Below are 12,200 nucleotides of genomic sequence, written 5' to 3' on the forward strand. Positions count from 1 at the left end.
TCATGCTTCCCTTCTCTGCTACATAGTCCCTCAAGAAATTTTGTCAATCCCTTCTATGTAGTCACAAAACTTTCAAGCTCCACCGCATCCCCTATCCTAGGTGATCCATCCCCTGGAAAGGTTTCCTAGCATCAGAAGGTCCAAAAGCCAAGGCATATCCCTACCTCAAAACCATCATACCAGTCATAACATGATCATGAAAATCAATGGACACTATTGGGTACTAGTGTCCCATAATGACCCTTTTGTTGAATGCTTTACTACGATAATGTTTCCCATTCTAATTCCTTTTGCCACTACTGATTCTTGCTATCAATTTCAACCATCTACAATAGGAATTTTTAGCCAACCAAATGAAGAATTTCCAAACATGATTTCATGTACTAGGAACATAACTATCATTAGACCCAAAAATGAATTGAAATAAATTTAAATCATACCTCATTGGTGGTCTCTCAATAAGCTACACTAGCAATTATGTTTAGTTCCTATAACAACAAGTCAAACATGCTCTTTGATCAAATCATCATGTGTAAACATATCACATTCGATTAGCTCAAAACACAACCATCATAAATCAAAATCATAAATCACATGAAACCATGATAAATCAGAGTCATAGATCACAAGCATAATTCAAACTGAAATAGAATACTGATACTTGTCTTTCTAATGATTCTTTTTCTTTTTCTTTTGTTATTTTTCCTTTTTGTACACACACTAAATCGGTTTCCAAACCTGGCAAGCACTCGGTGACTTCGCTTTAAGTATCAAGGGAAGCTACAGACTAAATCACCTCCTCCATTAATTTTATCAACAAGAGTATCTCGAGACTAAACCGCCTCAACCCGCAATAGCAACAAGTGTATCCTGAGACTAAACTTCCTGAACCCTCAATATCAATTACAAGGCCTAGAAAACCCCATATATTCCTATCCCATCACAATATACAACATATAAATACACAATGTACCAAAACACATATACCTACACCCGATGTACAACACTATTGATACACCCACACTCAATGTACAACACCACACATAAACCCACACCCAATGTACAAAACCACACATACACCCACACCTAGTGTGCAACACAATACATACATATACACTTAGTATATGACATGACGCATACTCCTATACCCAATGTACAACATGGCACATACACCTACACCACGTGTACAACACAATACATGTACGTACACACCATACAAGACCATGAATACACCTATCATGATACAACAAATGTACAATACCTATAGCACCATACAAATATACATAACACAATAGATACGACATGTACACAATACCACATGTACACAACACCACCTCCATGACTTGTACACAACACCAAGTAGAAAAGATACACAACATCACATGTACACATCACCACATGCACAATCTATACACAAAACCACATGTGCACAACACCACATGCATGACATGTACACAACACCACCTACACATATCAACCCATGTACAACATGTACATAGCACCATATGCAGACAACACCACATGTCTAATCATGCACACAATACCACATGTACATAACACCACATATCCAACATGTGCACAAGACTGTTATGAAACCAGCTCACAAAAAGATAGAAAAGAGAGATCCATGCATTAGAATTCAGCCTCTTCGAGGGGGCAACCTCCTTTACATTACATAAATGAACAATTCTTGGATGATTCAAATGACAAAACCTCCTTTCTATATATAGGAGTCTATGGAGTCACAATATAATCCAGCTGACCTAACAATAATAATATAAAGCCACAAAAATAACAATAGAGGGATTCTATGGGCACATTAATAACAATATGGGGGTAATGGGGGCACAATAATATAAATAAGGGGTATAAATACAATAGTAATGGGGTAATCACTAGTATTATAGGGACCCAACATGCCCCTCTCCTTCAAAAAAGTGTTGTCCTCAACGCTTGAGTAGTTCAGGATACTTCTGCATAAAATTCTCATCCTCCCATGTGGAATCTTTAGCGGATAAGTTCTTCCACTTGATAAGGTACTCTGAAATTGATCGATTTCGTAGCTGTCGAGTTCTTGTTTCTATAGCTGCTTCCGGTTCCAATATAATTTTTCCTTCCTCGTCTAGTTCTGGCAATATTGTTTGAACTGGGAGCTTGTCGCCTATAACCTTCTTTAAGCATGAAACATGGAAAACTGGGTGCAATCGAGAAGCTGCAGGAAGCTCCAATTTGTATGCCATAGTACCAATCTTTTGCAACACCTTGTACGGACCATAATACTTTGGTGATAATTTATTATCCTTCTTAGCTTTCTTGAGGGACATTTGCTTATATGGTTGTAGCCGTAGGAATACCCAATCACCTACATCAAAACTTCTTTCACTGCGATGTTGATCTGCCTGTTGTTTCATTCTATTCTGTGCCAACACGAGGTTATCCTTTAAGAGTTGGAGGACTTGTTGTTGATGTTCGATGTGATGTTCCACTGCCTGAACCTTAGAATTTTCTCTTAAATATGATGTGATGGATGGTGGTTGATACCCATAAAGTGCCATAAATGGGGTCATTTTTGTTGTTGTATGAAAGGAAGTGTTATACCACCATTCAGCCAGAGGCAACCATTTGACCCATTGTGTCTGTTTATCATATACAAAGCAACGAAGATATCCTTCCAAACATTTGTTTACTATCTCAGTTTGCCCATCAGATTGAGGATGATAAGATGAGCTATGAGCTAACTGAGTACCAAGACAAGAAAATAATTGTGTCCAAAAATTTCCAGTGAAAATGGGATCTCTGTCACTTACAATAATCTTTGGGTTTCCATGTAGCTTTTGAATTGTTTCCATAAATGCAGTAGAAACTGTGCTGGCTTTAAATGGATGTGATAATGCACAAAAGTGTGCATACTTGGTAAGTCTGTCAACTACCACCATGATGACACTCTTTCCCTCAGACTTGGGTAAACCTGTGATAAAATCCATTGATACCTCCTCCCAACGTTGGCTTGGAATGGATAAAGGTTGTAATAGACCCGGTATCTTAATTGTTTCAACTTTATTTTGTTGGCAAACCAAACATTCTGCCACAAACCTTTGAATATCTGATTTAAGGCCATCCCAAAAAAATTCCTTCTTAACCCTGTGGTAAGTTTTTAAAAATCCTGAGTGCCCTCCTAAGGGAGAAGTGTGCAATTCCATAAGAATCTTTTGTTTTAGCTGGGAATTCTTACAGAGGTATAAGCGATCTTTGTACCATAATGAATCATTTTTCCAGCTAAATGTATCAGACGTACTGGAATCTTGTTGTAGCTTTCGAATAAGTGCCCACACTTCTTCGTCATTCTTTCATTCCTCCCTTGCTTCATTTATCCAATCTGGTTGGATGATAGAAATAGCGCACAACAATGCTTCCACATCCTCATCCTTCCTTGAGAGTGCATCTGCCACCACATTTTACTTCCCTTTTTTGTAGATGATTTCAAAGTCATAACCCAACATCTTTGTGACCCAATTTTGTTGCTCTTCAGAGGATAATCTTTGTTCTAAAAAGTATTTAAGGCTATCATGATCTGTTTTTACCTTGAAGTGTCTTCCCATTAGGTAGGGTTGCCATTTCTTAAGTGCATGGAGTATTGCCAACATTTCCTTCTCATAAATAGCTTTTCTTAGAAACTTTCCCTTGATTGGACGACTTTCAAAAGCAATGGGTCTTTCATCTTGCATTAGAACAGCACCAATTCCATTTCCTGAAGCATCACATTCCACAATAAAGGTTTTTGTGAAGTCCGGTGTAGCTAAGACCGGTGCTTGGCACATTGCCTCTTTAAGATGTTCAAAGGCCTTTGTTGCTTCCGGAGTCCATGAAAATGCATCTTTCTTCAATAATGTCATTAGAGGTGCTGCTATTCTCCCATAATTCTTAACAAACTTGCGATAATACCCTGTCAACCCAAGAAATCCACGCAAATACTTTATGGATGTGGGGATTTTCCATTCCTTAATGGCTTTAATTTTGGTAGGGTCTACCTTAACTCCTTCACGAGATATAATATGACCCAAATATTCCACCTCCTGGACTCCAAAGAAACATTTGGATCTTTTGGCATATAATTGTTTCTCTTCCAATAGTTGTAACACCCAGTCAACATGTTCAACATGATCCTTCAAGGACTTGCTGTAGATAAGTATATCATCAAAAAATACTAACACAAATTTTCTAAGGAATGGTTTGAAAATTGAATTCATCAAACCTTGAAATGTTGAAGGTGCATTGGTAAGGCCAAAAGGCATGACCAAAAATTCATAATGACCCTCATGAGTTCTAAATGCCGTTTTTGGAATGTCTTCAATCTTCATTCTGATTTGATGATATCCTAAACGAAGATCCAACTTGGTGAAGTAAATTGATCCATGCAATTCATCCAGTAATTCATCAATGACAGGAATGGGGAACTTATCTTTAATAGTGAGCCTGTTGAGCTCCCTATAATCCGGACACATGCGCCATGATCCATCCTTCTTGTGCACCAATACTACTGGAGCAGAGAAAGAACTTTGACTCGGTTGAATTATACCAGCCTCTAGCATTTCTGCAACCATACGTTCAATTTCACTTTTTTGGACATAGGGATATCTGTACGGCCTGATGTTTGGAGGAACACTTCCTGGAACCAGATGAATAGCATGATCATGATCACGCATAGGTGGGAGACCTTTGGGAGTCTCAAATACCTTGGAATGATTGTCCAGAACTTTTTGGAGATCTGGAGAAATAGATGATTCTAATGTGGAAACATCTAGCGAACATAATTGTGCAATTACACCCCTTTGCTCCTTTTTTAGAAGATTTGTCATACCATTAGAGCTGATTATCTTTCCTGTTTTCCCTGCAATACCCCTTAATTCAACTTCCTTTCCTTCCACAGAAAATTTGATGAAAAGTTCTTGAAAATTAAAAGTTATTGTACCCAAGGATTGTAGCCGTTGGACTCCTAGTACAACATCAGCACCTCCCATTGGAATGGAAAGCATTGGGCTAGTCAATACATATTCTCCCATGGATAGCTTGATATTATGGCACTTTCCAAAGCAATTTATTGTTCCTCCATTTGCAATCATCACTTGACACTCTGGTGCTGGATATAGGAAGCAATTCAATTCTTTTGCTACCCTACAATGAATAAAATTTTGGGTGCTTCCTGAATCAATCAACACTATCACCTTTTTCTTCTTGATTTGTCCTTCTATCTTGATGGTTTGAGGAGTGGTAATTCCCGCCAATGCATTACAAGATATGGTGGAATTTATTTGTTCTTCATCTAGGCTTTGTTCCTGGAGTATATCTTCTTCTTTTGACTTTTCTTGCTCCTTTTCTTCTTCCTCTTCACAATCTATGTAGAATAATTTCTTCTCAGCACACTTATGACCTTTAGTATATTTGCTATCACAACTATAACAAAGCCCTTTTGCTCTTTTTTCTTCCAATTGTTGTGGTGTCAACCTTATAGGTTGTGGAAGACTAGGGGCAACTGCACTTCCGTCTTTATATTTCTGAGTGGTATGCTTCCTGGTTGCCATAATTTTGCTTTCCATTTTTCTTGCTAACCTGAATGCCTTCTCTAATGAATCAGGTTCCCAAAGTCGAACATCATGTTGGATATTATCCTTTAAAGACCCTATGAACACATCAATCCTATGCTGTTCTGGAATATCTTTTACCCTTATGTTCTTTTTGGAACTCCTCAATGTGCTCCATTATTGAACCCTTTTGTTTGAGACTTATCAATTGGCTAAAAAAAGTGTTGCTTGTATCCTCATAATGTGCTATCAATTCTTCCGTAAAAATTGCCGAAGTGATAAATTGTTTGCGAGAGCAAAGCCATTGATACCACACAAATTGATTTGGTTCCAAATATAAAGTTGCCATACGTACCTTTTGTGTGTTTTGCACATTATTGAGATCGAAGAACTGCTCCATCTGTAATATCCATGTGGCGGGATCCTTGCCATCAAACTTCCTCATATCGATTTTTGGAATATGGTGGGTCTTCAATCCAACATTAGAATCTATGGAATCATGATTAACATTACTTTTGTTCACATCATGAGTTTCCTTTACAACCTTTTCACCATTAGTAAGTATCTCTTGTAGAAAATTTGTCAAATCTGTCTTCAAATCTGCCATGTCTGTCTTCAAATCTGTCTTCAAATTTGCCATGTCTTTCTTCAAATCTGTCTTCAAATATATCTTCAAATCGTCCATCTTAGTTTCAATTCCCTTTATCTTAGATTCCACCCCATTTATCTTAGCATCTGTTAGCTTTTGTGAGCATGACATTTGTTCCACTTGTTCTTGTAATTTTGATATATCATGTAGCATTTCTTCCTCTTCTTCATGAGTCATGCTAGAGCTTTCAGGTTCCTTACTAGGTTCCTTACTATTGTAGGGGTATAACTACAATAGTAATGGGGTAATCACTAGTATTATAGGGACCCAAAAAAGACCAATGTACATAAGACGACACATACAACATGTGCAAAAAACCATTTGTACACAACATTACATAAACAACATGTGAAAAGCACCACATACACACAAAACCACATGTAGACAACATCACTGGTACAACATATAAGGAGCAATAGTACCATACATCCAGAGATTACACTGTCTCTATTAGGAAACCTTCCATCCAATGTCTCTCCACCATTTATGGTTATCCTAGCATGCCATATATCAGACTGCTCTATCTCTCATGATGTATCCCTCAGCATTATATGTCCATAACATAAACCTAGGCATAACAAAAACACATAATATCAAATCATATCCACATGATACTAGCCTCATAAATATTTTAGGGTTACTCTTCCCACTTGATAGTAGGAACCTTCTCATGACATTCACCTAAATAAGTAATAATTCCTCTACAAGAATGGTCCCTTATGACATGTCATACAATGACATATATACACACATACATACATAAATTTTAGCATAAAACAATCATGATCCCTGATGGACCTATCATATAACAACATACATACATACGTGTATACATATATAATCATCAGTGTAATCATGATCATAACATACTAACCAGATATCATAAGGTCATGATTAAGATAACTCCATTTATCCATGCACAACATAGAGAACAATAGTTCCGAACATAAACAAGGCATATTATGCCTCAATCCATTCATGTTACCTTTGTTGTTTACCTTTCTCATCACTATCTTGACATCGTCAATTTACCCCAACATACCCACCCAATACAACTAGTTTTTATATCCTTACCTTCAGCTTCCTGTATGCATGCACCGAGTTTCATCTAGGTCTTACATTACCTTATGGGTAGCACACAACTCTGCATGACTTCCATTAACTTACTCCTTCTAAACCAATTCCCAAAGTGCTCAAAACATAAAAGGAAAGAACCAAAACCAACCAAGAAGAAAACCCTAAAAACCCAATAGCAATACGACACCAAAACAAGTTTGCATGGCCATGCACAACACACAAAAAACTATAAATCAAATGCAACCAAATCACAAAGGACCAAAATTGTGAAACTAGCAACAAACATCATGACTCAATCCCCATGGTTTCATAATAATTCCAAAAGAAAGCTGAACATGAGCCTTCTTTAGAATTTCATGGTAGTTTCTTTTTCCATGCCACTCTCCTCCATCATACTGCCATAAACACATAATTGTGAGTGTACATAAATAGATATACAATATACCAATTAACTTACCATGTTGCATTCGAGTCTTGCTATGTACTATCACATCACTCGGATGTTAGTTATATAAATAAATCAACTATTACCTTGTCATGCTAATAGGAAGCCTGTTTCCCTATAATTGCTCACATATGTCACTCACATGTCCCAAAGATCAAGACAACTTTTTTATTAATTTAAATAAACATTTACCAAGACTAACAACCATACCATAATCAACAGTCAACTCATAGTCATTACTCATCATTACTACAACTAGCACCCACTTTCTCTCAAGTAAATATCAATTTTCTCAACACATAATATCTTAGTAGAACCATCTTAAAACAATATCGTTCCTTCATACAATCTTATAGATACATACCCATATCATGTGACTAATCAGACATTCAAACAACCTGTAAACATACCATGTTATATAAATCAAATAGACGACGTACTTAAACTAAAACCTTAATGTATCTCAAAGGGATGCTATCACACTCACATAAGTCAGTCTAGATTAGAATGACAAAACATCACAAATATATGGACTCGCACATGAATATCATAACCATAACCATATGCAAAGGCAAATCCAGATTATCATGATACACATAACATCAAGATCTTAAATGCAATGAAAATAATCATCTTGTGTATGACTGCAATGCATTTAAAAACAAATTATTATCATTCACGACTATCTGATGCATGTGCATATGACCACACTAATCAACTAGCATTTATCATGCATTTTAGCATAACAACACTAGAATGATTGGCATGTAAATAATCATATTGCATATTACAACCAATAACCAACATACCGACATGCTAAAAATACAAAATTGTATGATGATATTCTCTCAGCACGAGACCTACTATTGAAAACTCTCTTTGATGATCTGCTTCTCCTGCTATATCTTAGCCAACAGATCAACATCAGACTTGATATCAAAAACTATAAAAACAGATATATACATGACAACCATAGCCATTATCATGCATGCACACAATCGACATGCATGCATAACAATCACATTCCTCTCATCGAGTCCAAGTATTGAACCATGATTTGATACCACTCTATAATGCCTCATCCCATATCTACCCACTTTAACTAGCCTATCAATGTAAACATGTGACAATGGCTACTATGACATGACTCAACCTCCTAGATAACCTTAATGAAATGGATTCGACAAAACAAAACCCTATTGACTTCCCTGAGCTGTTATAGGACCACCAGAAGCTAACCAAACACTCCAGGTGCCCAATCCCAAAGTTAATTTTTTTTCAATGAAATGCACCCCCATTCACTCCCATGACAAGGCCTCCATGTGAATGGATCCTTCCAGTCACTCTCAGACGACTACTTCCTAGCACCAACAGTCTTTTTCACTTAGTTTTGTGGAAGTGACCCTGATATCTGAGCCACTTTTCCAAGGCTAGGATCAAGACCTTTCCTCAAAACATAGTGAAACTCACATAAATGATAAATAACATAGATACAAATCGTCTAAACAATCATTAGTCAAGGACTTGACCTAGCGCAGTATAACCATAACATTTATTCTATCAAACACATTAAGAATATGATATGTATAGGTCATGAATACATGTATGAACATAGAAATATGAAACTTATCTCAAGTTTACCAAGAAGGACTAATTCCCTCTCATAATAGCTGCAATAACATATATTAGGTCATGTATTCATTAACCATTCATTTATCAATCAAGCATGATAAGAGTGATAAATTGAATATGTTATAGACCCATGCTCATAACTAGCACATAATGAGATAAATGACAATGATAGAACAACCATTAAAGCCACATAATAATAAGTATAAATACTCATGAAATACAAGAGGAACTTAACTCCGATTGACATACATAAAATTTGACCAAGTTAGGGACCTCCACTTACCATCCAAACATATATTGAGCTGAACAAAATCTTTCTTTCAGTCAATCACCCTCGTGCCATATTCCCTGTATGAATCTTGGATTTGACGGGATAAACCAATCCATAAAAAACCAAAGGAATCTAGAAGTTAAACCACCACCATCCTCACACTACCATCATCTCACCTAAACCAGTCCCAAGATCACTAAATCAAATCAATGTTGGATGCCTCAAAATTCCTTCACCATCCCTTGAAGAATTTGCATGTCTCCACCCACTTGTTGAGGGCTTCTCGAAGAAAAGCATCTCCACCCCCAACCCTTGATATTTTCCTAAGGCCATCTCACCTAGATCCAAAACCTTTCAGAAATCCAAAGCTCATCCAAGAATGAATTCCATCACACAATGGCTACTTGTAAAGGGAAAGGAAAGGCAAAAACAACTGTCAAAACCTAGCAAAACCCATGCCAATGACAACAAATGAACCAAATACACATATTCATATATCGTGGATGCCAAAACCAACTAGGAAATCATACATACAATGTTTTATCTACAAGTATTCAAGGTGAAGTTGCTTTATCCAAACATTCCTTGCTTGATTGTTTCTTTCAATCGCATTCCTTTGCTTTCCTTTTCCTTTCTTTTCTTTCTTGATTTCCTTCTCCTATTGGTGCTCTTCTCCTCGCTACAACTAATTCTGAATTTTTTTTTTACTAAAGGCTCAACTGACAAAAGCCATGAACTGATATTCAGAAGCCATTTTATTATTGAAGCCTCTATTTCCTTCAATTTCCTCTATTTTCCTTCAATTTCCTTCTCATGTGAAAATTTGATACCTTTCACATTTGTTCTCCTGTTTTCCATTATTTTCATAAATGAATGCCAATAAATTCCACTTTTCCTTTTCAATGTCTTTTCCAATTTCCTCTTAGCCATAATAAAAAAAATTAACTCCTGCTATGACGTTTTTCCCAATGTTGAGCTTGGAATACGAGTCCCATGACCTTGGTCTTATTTTTCCTTTATTACTTTATTACATGAAATTTTAACTTGGGGTTATTACACATAGATGGAGCATTAGTATGAGGGACTAGGGATTTTCACCCTTTCCCCTCCAAATAAAATGAAATCCTCTACATACCCATCACCCATGTGTGAATTATTTTGAGAACATGTAAACTATTTCCTTATCCACTATCATGTCATTAGTATGTTGTATGTGTGTGTGTGTGTGTGTGTGTGTGTGTTTCATTTAGATATTTGTTTTTTAATATAATCTTTCAGCAATAACCAAACCGTGATCATTTCCCACACCAGGTGTGTATGCAACAATTTCATCTCCTTCGACACACAAGAAATTGTTAGTAACATTTAATTAAAATCATAAATCATCATAATATTTACATGATAAGTAACATCAAAATCATTAACATCAACTACTATCATAAGCATCAACATAATTTATACTAGTAATCAAAGTATGAACATCATGAGTGATTATCATATAAAATAATAACCATATCATCAAGGTTTAGCGTCCTCAAAGAATATGGTGTTTGTTGCAACATGTTTATTATAAATCAATGTAAAAATAAATACTTTTATCTCAAATTGAACTAGGAAATGGCACTACATACACCCCATAATATACTAAAATACATTCCAGTTATTAAAAAAAGGGGGGAAATGATGATGCACCTCATCTAGATTCTCCCGGGTAGCTAAATTCATACCATAGACATTCAAATGGAATTCTCTTGGTCCAATAGTTGACCTTTAAATCATCAGGTGTGTTCGTCCAATATGTGAATTTATTCAGCAATCAACATTCCCTCATGTATCATCTACATCCAATTCAATTCAGTATGATGTGAAGGATAGAAAATGTAATGACGTAATATAGAGACATAAAACAAATCATGCATGTGTATTAATTATGCAAGTAATGCATGTCAATAAGATATTATCCCCTTCTTCTCTATATTCATGAATGGTACAACAAGCCATGGAGAAGACTCTAATCTCTTTTCAAACATTATTAATCTCTTTTTAAGCATTATCCTTAAGAATACCCTAGCTCAGACCTCGTAAAAATCATAAATCTAATGAGAATTAGCATAGTGCTTGTGTATGCATTGCGCTTGCTTCAGCCTAGCCTTAACTATACTCATTTGTAAATCTATTTATTGTATTACCTCAATCCTTGTTACAACCTTATCATCAACTCTATCACAAATTAGAGGTTTCCTATAAGGCCTTTCATATAAGATCTCGAAATCTGGCACTTTAATGGAACTCTCGCAATTGTTTTTGTATGTGAATTCCAACAATAGTAACAAATATTCCCCTCATCTTTGTTGATCCAATGCATTCATATTCAACATATATTCTATCTTCTAGGTATTCTACTCGATCTATAAATTCATCTTGGGATGATAATATATACTAACATTTAGTTGGATTCCCAGTTCCTCTTGGGAACTATTCCAAAACATGATAGTAAACATGACTCCCCTAACTAATATTATCCTTTTGGGTAGTCCATGCAACCAT

This window comes from Pinus tabuliformis, chromosome 2_2 (genome assembly GCF_031772625.1).
Source record: "Pinus tabuliformis cultivar Carrire ecotype Pingquan chromosome 2_2, CPIR1, whole genome shotgun sequence".
NCBI lineage: Eukaryota > Viridiplantae > Streptophyta > Pinopsida > Pinales > Pinaceae > Pinus > Pinus tabuliformis.